We start from the raw sequence: 15,817 nt of genomic DNA on the forward strand, positions 1-15,817 counted from the left end.
ATACCTTCATAGCCCACTGAAGTTTTGAGTGCTCAGCGCTTCACGAAATCACTTTGACCTTTTCCATTTGTCTTGAGGAAAACTTGTGCATTGTTCAGGTCAGTTAAAACCAGGAGGATTAAAATTACCCATGTTGCATAGAAGTATTACAAGAAACTATCTCTTGGTGTTTTTAAACTGAAAGCAGGTTGCAGGGATTATTGTCTTGATCCTAATGAAAGTTCCTTTGCAGTGAGGCTTGGCTGAAGGAGTATGAAGCAGGAAGGGGTTGGTCTCTTCTCTCTAGCAACCAGCACCAGAACAAGAGGACACAGTCTCAAGCTGCACCAGGGGAAGTTTAGGCTCGAGGTGAGGATAAAGTTCTTCACCGAGAGAGTCGTTAGGCATTGGAATGGGCTGCCCAGGAAGGTGGTGAAGTCACCTTCCCTGGAGGTGTTCAAGAGGGGACTGGATGTGGCACTTGGTGCCATGGTCTAGTCATGAGGTCTGTGGTGACAGGTTGGACTCGATGGTCTTTGAGGTCCAAAATCCTTGCCTAGTGCCTGGCTCTGAGCCCAGGCATCCCATCCTTAACCTGTCTTCTGGCTTTGAGAAAAGGCATTTTACACTCACCCATCTTCTTCCATTCAGGCTGTGCTCTCCACATGGCACACATGCAAAAGGAAGTTTTCAAGTTTTCTCTGTGTCATAAAATGTAGAGCTGGGAGACTTAGCGCTGCTGCTCGCTTCCTCAAACACATGCAAACTATTCATCCAGTGCCCAGATACTCAAAATAGCGACAAGGAGTTTCATAGGCTCTAGGGAATCACTTAGCCCAGGCAGCCAAAGCCAAAATTAAAATTTAAAATGCACTTGGCAATGATTAGTAATCAATTAGCTCCAGGGAGCCATCAAGGCTTCCTAGCCCAGAATAACAAGCAATAGTTTTGAAATAATAAAACTGGATCCTTAATGAAACTTGTCTCCTGCTTCACACGTTTATTAGTACGTTGATGCCCCTGGAAGGTATCAGTAATTGCTTTTATATGCATGAAATTGAATTGGAATGAGAGCCCTCTGCAGGAAGCAGTAATTGGCAGATTGGTTTCTTTAAGTCGGCTGAACATGAGCCAGCGGTGTGCCCAGGTGGCCAAGAAGGCCAATGGCGTCCTGGCTTGCATCAAGAGTAGTGTGGCCAGCACGAACAGGGAAATCATTGTGCCCATGTACTCAGCACTGGTTAGGGCACACCTTGAGTCCTGTGTCCAGTTCTGGGCTCCTCAGTTTAAGAAGGACATTGAGACTCTTGAACATATACAGAGAAGAGCAACGTGGCTGGGGAGAGGCTTCAAGCACAAGCCCTATGAGGAGAGGCTGAGGGAGCTGGGGTTGTCTAACCTGGAGAAGAGGAGGCTCAGAGGAGACCTTATTGCTGTCTACAACTACCTGAAGGGTGGTTATAGCCATGTGGGGTTGGTCTCTTCTCCCAGGCAACCAGCACCAGAACAAGAGGACACAGTCTCAAGCTGCACCAGGGGAAGTTTAGGCTTGAGGTGAGGAGAAAGTTCTTCACGGAGAGAGTTGTTTGCCATTGGAATGTGCTGCCCAGGGAGGTGGTGGAGTCACCATCCCTGGAGGTGTCCAAGAGGAGATTGGACGTGGCACTTGGTGCCATGGTTTAGTAGTCGTGAGGTCGGTGGTGAGAGGTTGGACTTGATGATCCTTGAGGTCTTTTCCAAGCTTATTGATTCTATGATTCTAAGTTTAGGTTGCTTAAAACCTTAGTTGTGCAGTGCACATCCCAGGCTATTAGGCTGGTACTGTCCTGAAGACTGTTGTGCTGCGGCAGATTTTATTATGCAGCGAGAGATGCCTGAACATATCAGCTAAATCAAGATAAGGCGAGTGGGCTGTCAGTTGCTGTATGCTTTTGGGCTGATCTTTATTCTTTCATTGGCTTGTCCTTTTTTTTTTTTTAGAGCTCTTCTGCAGACAGGAGAGTAAATCATTCTGGAAGGTCACAGCTTAGGAGATTCAAATGGTCAGGGGTCTGCGACACTCTCCTGCCTTTGGCGTGCTTCCTATTTACTGCTGTGGGGTGTCCAAATTGGGATGCAAAAGATGACAAGGAGGGTTAATGAGTCTTGATATTTTTTAAGGCTTCTGTACATGTTCTTACTGTTAATCCAGAATAACCCTAAATGTGGTATCCTCTGAGATGCACTCAAAAGCCATCTGCGTGATGGCTTATTTGAAGAGGGCTGCGTGGGGTTTCCTGTAACAAGGATGAGCTCTGTTTAAGTCATCACCAATAAAAATAGTTGGATTTCATTAAAAAAAATGGAAGAAAGGAAAAAAAAAAAAGGCTTGCAAGTGTAATTTCTTCAGCATTGCATGGAGGGCTGGAATCCATAGCTGCTCTTCAAGAACTTGGTTAAGTAAAGGGGCTGGGTAAGAATTTAAGGATCCAGGATGTCTTCTGTATTCCTACAGAGCATTGTCACCAGAACAGGCCAGCATTGTAGAGAAGGTTGTAAGGTTAGTCCTACAACATAGGCTCAAGGTTTAACTTCCCCTTGAGGGAGGGATTTCTCCTTTCCTAGGGGCTTCAGCTAGAGCCCCTGGACACCGCAATGGATGGGACTGATTTGAGGCCAGCTATTTATCTCTGTAAATGTCTCTCCTTGTCAAGCCAGGAGAGGACACAGGAAGTACTTCTTCATAGATGCTGCTGGCACTCAGCCTGCCTGGCTGTCCTCCAGATTGCAGTGGGTGGGCTGCACCCTTTGTGTCCCTCGAATTCACTGAGACCATGCCCCATGGTCTAAGCAGCTCCTGATGCTCAAGGCTACCAGGAAGCCCTGTTGTGAAGTTTGCAGGCACAGGATTTGAATCTTGTAGGAAGGAAGGGAGGCCAGTTGGTCTCCCTGCAACTGGAACTAATGTTCTGGATGCTGAGAGCATGGTCCTGGGACTTAATGCCACCAGGCATTTGGCCCTTGGGCATCTTGTTAGCATGATGAGAGAGCTTTGTGTTTTTGTAGTATAGCTGAATATTAGCGTGGAGTTTGGAACTGCAGAAGAGCACTTGTGATCATGTTGATCATTAGGTCTTTGCAAAGGTAGAAACAGCACAGAAACACCCAACCTGAAGTTAAATCAAAGACATCTGCTTCCAAAAAAAAGCTACACCTTCTCAGCAGTTGCTGATCAGAGACTTGACACCTTCATAGGGTGCCAGCCTCACTTTATAGCTGCAGGGCTTCTTGAAATAGCCTGTGCATAATGACTAAATCGCACCAACTTTCAGCTCAGTACAGTGAGCAATAAATTAGCACTTTGGCAGCCTGGCAGGTTCAAACCAAATTGGATCAGCCAACATCTTCGGTATTAAAATCCTTCTCTGTGTGGTCATTTCTTCATCTCTCCTCAAAAACTTCCATTGATGCATTTTCACATGGAGTTGGTTTCTCTTCCAGTGATGCTTTCAGTATCACTCTATTGTAAAGCCATGCCACTGTCAGACATTTCTGGTGTTCTCTTAATAAAAGCCAAAAAGTGGTTCTTTCAATCATTGCTGGCATTGAGGTAGACCTCTGAATTGTACAGACATTTTTTTCCCCCTTCCAAACCCACATCTCATAACAGCTTTTAATAGCCTATCTAATTCTATTTCTCATTAACATTGTAATATTTTAACTATGACCCAGGACTGCTGAAACTGTAGAATTTTTGCTTTGACACCCAGAGCAAGATTAAGGTATGTGAACTCCTCCATGAGCTCTATGCCCATGCCTAGGGGCTGCTGTTGGCATTTTGTAACACTGAGCAATAGAACTGAATCTTTTAGGCATAGTTTGAAAGCACGTGCATTGTTCTGCTCCTGATGAGCAGTAAAAGCCTGTGATGATTTGCTCTAGCTGAGGTCCACCCCAGAGCCCAGTCTTCCCCCAACGACATTGAATTGTGGAGTCAGGAGCAGTGATTTCGGCCTGATTTCAATGACATGCTCTTCAAATTCCCCCTTTTGAAAGCACAGAATCATTAAGGTTGGAAAAGACCTCTAAGATCATCAAGCCAGATCATCAATCCCAGTCATGAATAGAATAGAATAGACCTTTGAGATCGAGTCCAACCTATCATCCAACACCACCTAATCAACTAAACCATGCAACCAAGCACCCTATCAAGTCTCCTGCTGAACACCTCCAGTGTTGGCAACCATGTCCCAAAGTGCCATGTCTATATGTTTTTAAACACCTCATGGCATGGTGATTCCACCACCTACCTGGGCAGCCTGTTCCAGTGCCTGACCACTCTTTCAGTAAAGACATTTTCCCTAATACTATTAGTTAAGAGTAAGAGATTCATTTGGTTTTAATTGTTTCACCCCTTCTGTTACTCTTTTCTTCTTTGAGATTCTAAATGGGGAGAAACTTTAAAAGTTTTAAAAGCTGATTTGAAAAGAAAAAACAACAATGAAAATGGGCTACTGGTTGCAACTCAGCTTGAATCCAAGCCTTGGCAGGAGTATTGTGCACCACAGCTGGACATTTTGTGGTGTGATGGTAAGGCAGAGGAGAAGTAACCATGTTTGTTTTTTTCTGGGTCTGGTAGCAGATCCCTCATCTGATCATCAGAAAGCATTTATATAACTGGATTGTTGCCAGCTTTTGAAAGTGGTTTTGCTTGCAGCTGGCTTCTGACATGATTTTCATACAGACTCTGGGGCCCTCTTTATCTCCTCGTACCCCCCAGGACGTTCTTCATGGGAGGGAGGCTTAACAGTTGTTTTCATTTTCCCTTTCCCTTATTTTTGGTCTGGGCATCAGTGTGACCAGAATTAAGTGCAAGAAAAGATGGACATCTGGAGAGGAGATGGGACTTCAGCACAGCACTGGGGTAGCACTTAGCCATGGATTCCTTGCAGGAGCAGAACAGATTGCCTGTGGAGGGCTCAAATTCTATTTCTTTTAATTCACTTGTGATAATTCAGCTCCTGCTTTGCCTTCCTTTTATGCATGTATGTAAAAGCAAAAGCACATTTAGGTTAATAATACAGCAGTATTAGCTGAGGGCTTTCAAGCCCTACTGCTGACCCTTTTGGTTATTGCTGAAAGCAACAGAAAGTTCTCAGCACGCTATTACTGCTATAGATTTTATTTCAGATCAGAATGCAGCATTGCTGCAGGCTGGCTAACACAGATAGCAGCAACTAAAAATCTGTACTGGGAAAATAATAATGATAATAAAATTGTAAAAGTGTGGTGTTTTGTTTTGTTTTGTTTTGGCTTGTTTGGGTTGGTTGGTTGTTTTTTTCCCCCCCAGTGGATTGCTCTGGGCATTTGCAGGTAGAGTGGTGTCTCTGAGAAGTTGACAAGTTGACTCACAGTAAGATACCCTATGTGTACTGCACCACAGATAAGAGATAGGAGCTCTGCTGATGACCTGCTGTATGATTTTGAGTCATTGTTCTAATTTTCTGGGTCAACTTTCCTTTCCACTTATCATCTGTCTCATCTGTTTGTACTCGAAGCTCTTCAGGGGCAGGGCTCATGTTGTGTTTGAACAGTGCCTACAGTGGGGGAGGAAGGGGATTTTGAGCTTGGCTGAAGCCTCAGGATGCAAACATTATATAAAACGTTACAAATAATGGCAAGTGATGAAAGTACCTACAATAAAAGACACCCTCTGATAAACATTTTATGTAGATTTAATCAAAGCTTTGCTTTAAGGCACAAAGGCCCTTGCCTTTTGCTTTGTAAATACTCTTCTAAGAAAAGCTCATGACCTGTGCACTTTGCTGTGCAATCAGATATAATCTGTCCTTCTATTGGGCATCAGGACAAAAAAAAAAAAGGGGGGCACTAAAAAGCAGGTTTATTTCCTGCATGTGTGATTCCTAAATTAAACAAAACCCAACCCAACCAACCAACATAAAAAAACCCCAAACCAACCCCAAAACACTAACAACAAAAAAGGCTTTTTAAAAAAGCTTCTTCCCCTTGCCTTTGCACAAGTGTTGAGTTGCTTGAAGGGCAACAAAGCTGGGGAGGAGTTTGGAGCCCTATGAGGGGAGGCTGAGGGAGCTGAGGTTGCTTTGCCTGGAGCAGAGGAGGCTCAGGGGAGACCTTATTGCTCTCTACAACTACCTGAAGGGTGGCTGCAGCCGTGTAGGGGTTAGTCTCTTCTCCCAGGCAAACAGCACCAGAACAAGAAGACACAGTCTCAAGCTGTGCCAAGGGAGATTTAGGCTGGATGTTAGGAAGAAATTCTTCCCAGAAAGAGAGATTGGCCATTGGAATGTGCTGCCCAGAGAGGTGGTGGAGTCACCATCACTGGAGGTGTTTAGGAAGGGACTGGATGAGGCGCTTGGTGCCATGGTTTAGTTGATTAGATGGTGTTGGGGGATAGGTTGGACTCAATGATCTCAAAGGTCTTTTCCAGCCTGGTTCATTCTGTACTCTGTAAGTCTTCAGTCATTATCCTGTGTCTAAACCAGATGGAAGAATATATTGAAAATTGGGTTTGAAACCACAGATTGAGAAATGGTGCCAGGGTTTTCCACCAAAAATGTGGCACTGAGTCTAAAATCTGTTGGCAATTTTAAGAAGTTTTCATTCTGGCAAAAAGAGCTCCATTAGTGTCTCTTCTTCTCTTCCAGGAAAGTAAGGGGAAAAAAAATAAAAACCTTTATCTGAGTCAGAACTTAATTAGCTGCCAAACTGGATTTGAGAATATCACTATAAATATATGGACTTTCTTCAGGAATTGGAGTTGCTGCCACAGATTCATGTGTCTAAAATTCTAACTACAGCCATTCCAGTCGAGTCTTTGAATCACAGAATCACCAAGGTTGGAAGAGACCTCAAAGATCATCAAGTCCAACCCGTCACCACAGACCTCATGACTAAACCATGGCACCAAGTGCCACATCCAATCCCCTCTTGAACTCCTCCAGGGATGGTTACTCCACCACCTCCCTGGGCAGCCTATTCCAATGGCCAATCTCTCTTTCTGTGAGGAACTTCTTCCTAACATCCAGCCTAAACCTCCCCTGGCACAGCTTGAGACTGTGTCCTCTTGTACTGGTGCTGGTTGCCTGGGAGAAGAGACCAACCCCACATGGCTACAGCCACATAGAATACATAGAATACATAGAATAAACCAGGTTGGAAGAGACCTTCAAGATCATCGTGTCCAACCCATCAAGCAATCCAACACCGCCCAAACAACTAACCCACGGCACCAAGCACCCCATCAAGTCTTCTCCTAAAATCCTCCAGTGATGGCGACTCCACCACCTCCCCAGGCAGCTCATTCCAATGGGCAATCACTCTTTCTGTATAGAACTTTTTTCTAACATCCAGCCTGAACCTCCCCTGGTGCAGCCTGAGACTGTGTCCTCTTGTTCTGGTACTGCTTGCCTGGGAGAAGAGACCAACATCCGTCTGTCTACAACCTCCCTTCAGGTAGTTGTAGAGAGCAATAAGGTCACCCCTGAGTCTCCTCTTCTCCAGGCTAAGCAACCCCAGCTCCCTCAGCCTCTCCTTGTAGGGCTTATGTTCCAAACCCCTCACCAACTTTGTTGCTCTTCTCTGGACTCGTTCCAGCACGTCAACCTCCTTCCTAAACTGAGGGGCCCAGAACTGGACACAGTACTCAAGGTGTGGCCTAACCAGTGTGGAGCACAGGGTTACAATGACTTCCCTGCTCCTGCTGGCCACACTATTCCTGATGCAGGCCAGGATGCCATTGGCCTTCTTGGCCACCTGGGCACACTGCTGGCTCATGTACAGGCGGCTGTTAATCAGCACCCCCAGGCCCCTTTCTGTTTGGCAGCTCTCCAGCCACTCCGACCCCAGCCTGTAAAATCTATTTAGAAGTTAAATGTTGGATTTCTTTATTTATTTATTTGTTTATTTCCCAAATGGGGAATATTAGCTTTGGAGACACTTGATGAGATTTCCCCTCCTCTTGCAGTGAGCCCACTGCAGCACGCTGCAAGGCAGCTTTCTGGGTGTGCAGGTGTTGACAAAGAGAGACATTCAAAGCCAATCTCTTCAAAAGTAAATCTGTTTTAATGCCCCTGAGAGAAATAGAAGAAATTCTGAAACGCACACCCCCCCCCCCCCCCAATAAAAATAAACACTTTTACATTTCCCTTTAAACAAGCCTCTGTGTTGTAACTGGACAAAAAATTGTTATTCCTGCCTCACTCTATGTGCACTATAGGGCATATATAAAACTTCCATCCACATCCACAGATTCCTTTTCTTTTTTTTTTTTATAGATCCATATAAAAGCTCCATCTATAAAACAGCTCTTCTCCCCCAAGAATGAGGTCATGCCAAGTTTCTGCTCCTTCAGTGGTTCCAGGCAGCCTCTCTGAAGTGCTGGGTTCCCAGCTCACCTGTTAGCCATATGTGGCCATCACACACTCGCTGCTGAGCTGACTTGATACCAGCGCTCAGAGTTTCCAAACTCAGGCCCTTCTGAGGGCAGTGAGCTGCCCTAAACATGAGAGCATGGCATTTTAAAGTCACTGCTTTTGTGTGTGTTGAATTGTGAAAAGATTACAGCAAAGCACTCGAGTGCCAAGTGCTTCAGCAAGGCTTGTGACATCTCTTTGAGGGAATTTTTTAGAGCATGGCTGTCCTTTATTGAGGAAGCACCTGTTATCCACATTTCAGGGATAAAGCAGTGAGTGCAGGAGTGATCCTTTTGCACTGTTTGCAAAGCTCTTGGGGAATAACGTGCTTTGAACCTTAGTCACGGGCCCTGACTTGTGCCCTGTGATAGAACAAGGGGCAATGGATGTAAACTACAGCGCAGGAAGTTCCATTTCAACATGAGGAAGAACTTCTCTACTGTAAGAGTCATGGAGCACTGGAACAGGCTGCCCAGAGAGGTTGTGAAGTCTCCTTCTCTGGAGACTTTCAAGACCTGTCTGGATGTGTTCCTGTGCAACCTGCACTAGATTGTATGGTCCTGCTCTGTCAGGGGGGTTGGACTCAAAGATCTCCAGAGGTCCCTTCCAACCCCTAGCATCCTGTGATCCTGTGAACTTCTGTTCAGCCTTCCTTGTGGGATGTGTAGAAGAACACAGGTGGACCCTGGAGGTGCCCAAGAGGGGACTGGACGTGGCACTTGGTGCCATGGTCTAGTAGTCATGATGTCTTGGGTGACAGGTTGGACTTGATGAACTTTGAGGTCTTTTCCTACCTTGTTGATTCTGTGATCCTTAAAGACAGGTTTCAGGGTGATGAATAACTGGGTGTATCAAACCAGGAATACCCAGATACATGAGGGGGGAAGAATGTGACAGTTTTTCTATGGTGTCATAGTGTGCTGCTTTGAATGTGTTCAATAGATCTTTTCAGTGTAGCCTTGAATGTAGTGTAATGGACCTGATCTGTTATCTGTCTCTCATGGAGTGATTGCCCATTGGAATGTGCTGCCTGGGGAGGTGGTGGAGTCACCATCATTGGAGGTGTTTAGGAGGAGGCTGGATGGGGTGCTTGGTGCCATGGTTTAGTTGATTAGATGGTGTTGGATGATGGGTTGGACATGATGATCTTGAAGGTCTCTTCCAACCTGGTCTATTCTATTCTATTCTGTTCCTCTGTCCCCCCTTGGGGATTCAGTGAAGCTGGAGAGAGCAAGTCATAAGGGTCCTCCTGGATAAATCACAGATTGCAAGAAGAGGCTGCACTCTAGTCCTTAGAACTGGAGAAACCTTTCAAATTTAATTCCCTGGTGCTAAGCCTGGGCTCTGTGCTGGGGAGATCTAAATCTGGTTTACTTTGGACAGCTATCCGGGCTGGAAGGTGTATTTAAAGTGGGCAGGACTGTCAGTGGCACAAAATTGGAGCAGTAGATGTAGGTGAGTCCAGGTGTCCTTGGACATGCAGCAGTGCTGTCGTGTCTCCTGCAAAGTTATCAGCAGACACATGTCTGTCTGTCTTTATGGCTTTTTGAGACTTGCCTCCTCCCCAATCTTCCTTTCAAGCTGATTGAGCAAAATGGTTGATCCTTAGCACAGTGCTTTTCTGCAGGTAGGAGATTATTTAATAATTATGACAGATTTGTAGTGTTTTGTCCTGCCCAGCAGTCTAAGTAGTTGCATTGTGTTGTCTTCCTGAATCCAATTTGTAACAATAATGTGGTTTGTTGTTTTTTTTCCTCTTAACTGTATTGCTGGAACCAATTTGACTATTCTTCCATCCCCTCCTCTTCCTATGAGGACATCCCAGGGAGTGCTTTGCCTTCCACACCGCCAGTTGCCTTCTGTTTGCCTACTTATAGAATCAGTCAGGGTTGGAAGGGACCTCAAGGATCATCTAGTTCCAACCCCCCTGCCATGGGCAGGGACACCTCACACTAGATCAGGCTGGCCAGAGCCTCATCCAGCCTGGTCTTAAACACCTCCAGGGATGGGGCCTCAACCTGCCCATATTATGCTGCCCATATTCCAATGGTTTGGGAACAGATTTGTGTGGAATTATTTTAATATTTCATATTTTAATATTTCAGTTTAGGAAAGATGTTGAGTTGCTGGAATGTGTCCAGTGAAGGGTAACAAAGCTGGGGAGGGATTTGGAGCACAGCCCTGTGAAGAGAGGCTGAGGGAGCTGGGGTTGTTTAGCCTGGAGGAAAGGAGGCTCAGGGGAGACCTTATTGCTGTCTACAACTACCTGAAGGGAGGTTGTAGCCAGATGGGGGTTGGTCTCTTCTCCCAGGCAACCAGCACCAGAACAAGAGGACACAGTCTCAAGCTGCACCAGGGGAGGTTTAGGCTGGATGTTAGGAAGAAGTTCTTCACAGAGATTGCCCATTGGAATGTGCTGCCTAGGGAGGTGGTGGAGTCACCATCACTGGAAGTGTTTAAGAGTAGACTGGAATGGGGCACTTGGTGCCATGGTTTCGTTGATTAGATGGTGTTGGGTGATAGGTTGGACTTGATCTCAAAGGTCTTTTCCAACCTGGTTAATTCAATTCTATTCTATCCTATTCTATTCTATTCACCAGAAGTCATTTACGAGATAGACCAGTAAGAATCTTGGGCAGCTTTTCTGCATGATGCTCTTATGCTAAAAACCAAAAGCCCAAATGTAAGATTCCCTAAGCCATGTAATTAATTTGATTAACATCCTCTGTATACTCAGTTTCAAAGCCATTTAAGAAGATCATTTGTGCAAACGTGAAAGAGCAACATAGAATTTCTCTTTAACTAAAGTCAGCCAATGTGTTTGGTTTTCTCTCAATGAGCTCATAAGAGAGATTCAAACATTAACTCTGTAAAGAAGGCAATTAGAGTTTGTACAATACATTGAAAAGGAGCCTGAGGCATGCTGGCAAGATGCATGGTTTATGAGCGTGCAGTTTGCATCCAAGTCCATAGCTTATATTAGAGCTGGACACAGATACTTCTAAAGACTACCTAGTTAGTTGTGATTTGGTTGTGTGGAAGAGGTTGTGATGTCTATTAAAAAGTTCTTTCTTTATTTTTTTTAAACCATATTGTAGTTGGTCTTAGTCTGTATATTTAAACACTCAAAAGAGAAAAGCCTTTTCTACTGCTGTAGCACGTCAAGGAAGCTTATCTGCATATAAACAGCAAAATGAGGCCTCTCTCGTGTTACTAAGCTTTAACTTTCGAGTTTAAAAGTTGAGCATTTCTAAAGATGTGCTACTTGTGTCATTCTGCTAAGAGGAGATAGCTCTCTGCCACGGAGTGATACTTGCCATAGGTTTTAAAGCTGTTGCAGGAGTCGGAAACGGGCCGGCATAGGAATCAGTGGAATACTTTTCTTTTAGTAACTGTTGGCAGGGGGGATGTGTCCAATTACAGGGAGCCACTGCCACATTATCTGTCTTAAAGATTGTGCATCCATTATCCTGAGTGTTTTGTGCACAGTCTGATAGGAATGAAGGTCAAGAGAAGGCCCTATTCTGCTGAAGGGAGGGAAACAGGGAATAGAATAGAATAGAATAGAATAGAATAGAATAGAATAGAATAGAATAGAATAGAATAGAATAGAATTAACCAGGTTGGAAAAGACCTTCAAGATCATGGAGTTTAACCTATCATCCAACACCACCTAATCAACTAAGCCATGGCACGAGGCACCCCATCAAGTCTTTTCCTAAACACCCCCAATGATGGCGACTCCACCACCTCCCTGGGCAGCACATTTCAATAGGCAATCACTCTCTCTGTGTAAAACTTCCTCCTAACCTCCAGCCTAAACCTCCCCTGGTGCAGCTTGAGACTGTGTCCTCTTGTTCTGGTGCTGGTTGCCTGGGAGAAGAGACCAGCCCCTGCCTGTCTACAGCCTCCTTTCAGGTAGTTGTAGAGAGCAAGAAGGTCTCCCCTGAGCCTCCTCTTCTCCAGGCTAAGCAACCCCAGCTCCCTCAGCACTCTGCATAGGGCTTGTGTTCCAAATCCCTCCCCAGCTTTGTTGCCCTTCTGTGGCCACGTTCCAGCAGGTCAACATCTTTCCTATACTGAGGGGGCCCAGAACTGGGTGGAGTACCAGTTAAAAAACTTGGGAGCACTTGCTGAAAAGATGACTATACTCACAATCTGCTAAGAAAAATACTATTTTTTTCTTAAATCATGCTCATTTAGCATTTGATTCTGACAGGACAGAGCACAAGCCAAAAGAAATTATTTGTGAAGCTCCAGTGATATAATGGGCACAAACCTACTTCCCCCCCACCCCTAGTTGGTTATGTTAAAGTATTTGTTCTTTATGGTGTATACAGAGTGAAATTTTTCAGGAAGACTAGCTGAAACTTTTGCTTGTTTCTACAAGAGAATTCCCCAGAGTGAAAGTCAATGTGGGATCTTGGATGCAGGAGTAGAGTGGCTTGCCTTAACGTGTAGAACAGAGCATATGGTTTTAGTAACAGGCTAATAAGAGCAATTAACCTTATAGTGCACTCATTTGTTGGTCTCAGTTGTTTATAAACTAGGCAATAAAGATATTTTACCATCCTAAAGCTTTATAGGAGATTAGTGAAATCAGGCTGTATTTTTCAAGTTAATGCCCAGCAGTACTCAGGTGACAGCCTAGGTGACAGATACAAAACAGGCAGGGAAGAAAATACCCAGAGTACTATGTGGTGTGTCTGAGCAGTGGGTAGAATCACAAATGGATAAATACAGAGTATAGTTTAAAGAAATAAATCTGTGTTACAGGTTTTCATTAGGAGAGGGACTGTTTTCACAGGGTGCAGTCACAGGTCTGTCGTTCAGCTTGCTCTTGTCACCTGGCAAAGATTATGATGTAAACTGGTTCCAGGCTTATTTAACATGGAAGAGAGTTTTAAACTTAGTGCATTTCTTCTAACATCTGCCATGGAATTGCTCAGAAGGCTGGACCTCGTAAAAGAATGAGTTTCTTTTAACAGCAGGCACCATCCTTGTTGCCTTGTTTGGTTTTGTGTTTTTTAAAGGTCTTATATTGCCTGGCAAACAGAGAAATAGACTACAAATAAGAAAGTAGCCTGCCCCACCAACTGCACTCCCAAGAAAACCCTTTTTGACTTCATTCTCTGTTGGCTCCTTCATTACAGGTGTTTTCATTTTGATAGCTGTTGCTGCCCAGTTGGGCACCTTGCTGCAAAGCCAAATAGCATGAAAGGCTGAGGGATTATTTTGCTAGTACTTTGGTTTCTAGGTTGGTGGTGATGGGAGCAAGACGGTTTCCACATCAAAATGATTTGTTCTCTTTTGTTTGACTCTGTAGCTTTCGGGCTCCTGCTTTCCTGCAATATTTGTTGTATAAACTTTTGCCTATTTATTGACAGTGTCCCCAAAGAGACCTTTAAATCAACTCATCTGTGGATTTAATTTGGTGTGTTATGTTGTTGTTATTAGTTTTGTCTGTCCTTCCTGGTTTACTGTTATTGGGCTGATTTTTACTGTGCCTGTTGGTTAACAAGCATTTCAATTGAATTTGGCTAGTGATAACCCTAATGAGTTGTTGCTGCTTTTTCTTCACTCTGAATTTTACAGTCAAGGCAATTACTTTCTTTTTTTCCTTCTTCTTTTGGGTTTTCTGCAGAGAACTTCCATAAAGCCCTTCTGTACAAATCTGTGGTCTTGTGTTTTTTTTAGTTTCCCTTTCATTGGATTGTCTGAACAATGTGCTTGCTGGTGCAGCATTCGCTGAATATGAGGACTCTTTGGCTTTATTAGACTTGACAGTGTTTAAACAATACTAATTCTCATACCCAGCTGGCTGCTCAATTGATTTCTCTGCTCTCTGTTGCTGTGTAAACCAAGCTGGAACATTAAAGACATCTTGCATGCTGCCCTCTGAGGAGTTGTTTTTCTTTAGAGAAAAATCAAGCAAGTGAAAACTTTCTGGGTTTTCTCATGTATATTTTCTTTTTCCCTTCTGGATCTTTAAATGATGTCTCAATGTACTGACAAATTTTGAGCATTTTGTGAAGCTGCTAATTTCCAAGCACATGCTTTTGAAAAGCTCTCTTCATTTTCTGGTGAGATTTGCTAGCTTGCTTGTTTGTCTGTGGAAATAAACATCTCTTTCTTGTTGTAAACCTTAATATAGCAGCTATCAAAGCATATTCAGGAGGTACCTAAATGTGCTGTTTAAACCCAGCTAAAATGTTGCATGTTTAAAATTTGCTTGCTGAACACTCCAAGAACTTTTGCAGATGTTAATAATTTCTTTCACCCTCTCTCTTTAAACAATCTCGAAGCAGCCTCAAGTTTTGAGCTAAATACTGGAATTGGAATTGCTGGGGAGAGCAACACACACACAAAATTCTTCTATCCTCTAAACATCACTATTTAAGTCACCCCTTTAGACAATCCCAAGCTTTAAAATGACTGTTCCTGAAAACTTACTTTTCTGTGCGCTAGAACAGTCATCTGTGATGGGCTTCAATTTTTGTAGAGACGAGTGAGTGGCAAGACTCTCTCTTACCAGTCCTTCACAGCTGCTTAATTTCATGCAAACTTCAGGTTTTGTGCTATACCAACTTCCTGAAACCCAGCTGTCTGAATTCCTCATCCACAGCACCTCCCTAAATACCCAGGTACCTGTGTAGCTGGGGTAAGGATTTGGGGTGCTCATTTGTCAGGGGTCAAATGAGGGCAGTGATCTCTCTCGTAATGGACTGGTTCAAGCTGAGGAGTGGGACTTGGGTTTTAACTTCAAGAAATCATAGAATCAATAAGGTTGGAAAAGACCTCAAAGATCATCAAGTCCAACCTCTCACCCAAGACCTCATGATTACTAAACCATGGCTCCAAGTGCCACGTCCAATCCCCTCTTGAACCACCTCCAAGGATGGTGACTCCAACACCTCCCTGGGCAGCCCATTCCAATGGCCAATCACTCTCTCTATGAAGAACTTCTTCCTAACATCCAGGCTAAACCTCCCCTGGTGCAGCTTGAGACTGTGTCCTCTTGTTCTGGTGCTGGTTGCCTGGGAGAAGAGACCTGGCTACAACCACCCTTCAGGTAGTTGTAGAGAGCAATAAGGTCTCCCCTGAGCCTCCTCTTCTCCAGGCTAAACAATCCCAGCTCCCTCAGTCTCTCCTCAGTGCTTTCTGATGAAACTTTATAAATTATTTTTTTTTGCCATAATGTCTTCCTTTAATCTTTTCAGGTGTTGCACAGAAATCAGGTGGCCATCCCCCCGGGTCCTTTATTGCCACTCCTATGAAACACGTGCTAGCATCTGTTTCACACAGTGTCGTGAATCCCCCACGTCGTGCATGCAAAGTTACTTGGAGTCATTGTAGGGCATATTTTGTGAATAATGAATGTTTTGGTCACACACAGTCTTCCACTG

At 44.3% G+C, this 15,817-nt stretch overlaps 1 protein-coding gene across 2 annotated transcripts in view; it reads left to right on the forward strand.

Annotated features, from left to right (window-relative positions):
* Window positions 1-15,817, forward strand: part of C4H7orf50 (chromosome 4 C7orf50 homolog) — a 153,683-nt gene that overhangs the window by 129,975 nt on the left and 7,891 nt on the right. The gene's annotated exons all lie outside the window — the stretch shown is intronic.

Source organism: Dryobates pubescens, chromosome 4 (genome assembly GCF_014839835.1).
Source record: "Dryobates pubescens isolate bDryPub1 chromosome 4, bDryPub1.pri, whole genome shotgun sequence".
Classification (NCBI taxonomy): domain Eukaryota; kingdom Metazoa; phylum Chordata; class Aves; order Piciformes; family Picidae; genus Dryobates; species Dryobates pubescens.